This window comes from Schistocerca nitens, chromosome 9, assembly GCF_023898315.1.
Source record: "Schistocerca nitens isolate TAMUIC-IGC-003100 chromosome 9, iqSchNite1.1, whole genome shotgun sequence".
Taxonomy (NCBI): domain Eukaryota; kingdom Metazoa; phylum Arthropoda; class Insecta; order Orthoptera; family Acrididae; genus Schistocerca; species Schistocerca nitens.
In genome coordinates, this window is record NC_064622.1 from 264,677,084 (window position 1) to 264,678,672 (window position 1,589).

At 45.2% G+C, this 1,589-nt stretch overlaps 1 pseudogene; it reads right to left on the reverse strand.

The window, feature by feature from the left end:
* Positions 1 to 743: 743 nt before the first annotated feature.
* Positions 744 to 861, reverse strand: LOC126204743 (5S ribosomal RNA; annotated as a pseudogene).
* Between the last annotated feature and the right edge of the window lie 728 nt (positions 862 to 1,589).

Below are 1,589 nucleotides of genomic sequence, written 5' to 3' on the forward strand. Positions count from 1 at the left end.
AGACGAATGTTGAAAATTAGGTGGACTCATAAGGTAAGGAATGAGGAGGTTCTACGCAGAATCGGAGAGGAAAGGAATATGTGGAAAACACTGATAAGGAGAAGGGACAGGATGATAGGACATCTGCTAAGACATGAGGGAATGACTTCCATGGTACTAGAGGGAGCTGTAGAGGGCAAAAACTGTAGTGGAAGACAGAGATTGGAATACGTCAAGCAAATAATTGAGGACGTAGGTTGCAAGTGCTACTCTGAGATGAAGAGGTTAGCACAGGAAAGGAATTCGTGGCAGGCCGCATCAAACCAGTCAGTAGACTGATGACAAAAAAAAAAAAAAAAAAAAAAAAAAAAAAAAAAAAAAAACCGTTCACGACGTGCACAGCTAGCCTTTCCCACTCAATCAGAAGTTTACTTCAGTGCCGCCAGATGGTAGCACACTGCAGCAGACTTTTATCACCGATCGCTCCGCATAAATCCTGCTAAATGATAGCACACTCCTCAAATATGCTAATTCACTCACTACATTTTTTCTCTTTCTCGTCGGAACAGATCTTAGAAGGCCCAACGGTAACGACCGGCGGCCGTGTCATTCTCAGCCCAAAGGCGTCACTGGATGCAGATATGGAGGGGCATGTGGTCAGCACACCGCTCTCCCGCCCGCATGTCAGTTCACGAGACCGGAGCCGCCACCTCTCAATCAAGTAGCTCCCCGGTTTGCCTCACAAGGGCTGAGTGCACCCCGCTTGCCAACAGCGCTCGGCAGACCGGATGGTCACCCATCCAAGTGCTAGCCCATCCCTACAGCGCTTAACTTCGGCGATCTGACGGGAACCGGCGTTACCACTGCGGCAAGGCCATTGGCAGTTCACTCACTATATGCTGTAGTAAAGTTAAGTCGGAAGTCAGTATATGTTAAAGTTGCGCTGGCAGTAAACCTATTTTGTGGGCTTCTGTATGACTTATACTACATTAAGCCATAAGTTTTATCATACAATAATCCATTTCAGGCGCAGAGAATCATAAGGGCCCAAAGCACATCACGTAGATTGTAAGACTGTATCATTTGTTCATGCTTCTGAAATGTATTGCTCTCATGGCGAGTCAGGTTTATCTGTGCTGTAGGATCACATTGTACATAAGAAAATTCACGAAAATATATATAACTGGTTTCTATGATATTCACTTAAATGGGGATCGACGGCTGGATGCTTTAGGCCCTTATGGATCTCAGCGCCTCATTTGTATTCTAGTCAAGAAACCATGTTGGTATCCATTACTACTCGAGTTTAATCATTTCCACAACCGTACTTTGTTTGGAATTGGACGTTTACTGTGCGGGAATCGGCTTTCGGGTGCAGTGTAAACATTAACTATGTTGAATCTATTTTAAATGCTAACAGAAAAGTAAAACTGCGAGGACGGGTCGTGGTTGGGTAGCACAGTCGTTAAAGCAACTGCCCGCGAAAGGCAAAGGTCCCGAGTTCGAGTGTCGGCCCAGCAGACAGGAAGTTTCATATCAGCGAACACTCCGTTGTAGAGTGAAAATCTCATTCTGGCAACAGAAAATTAATTTACCAGGAAAAGTTAGCC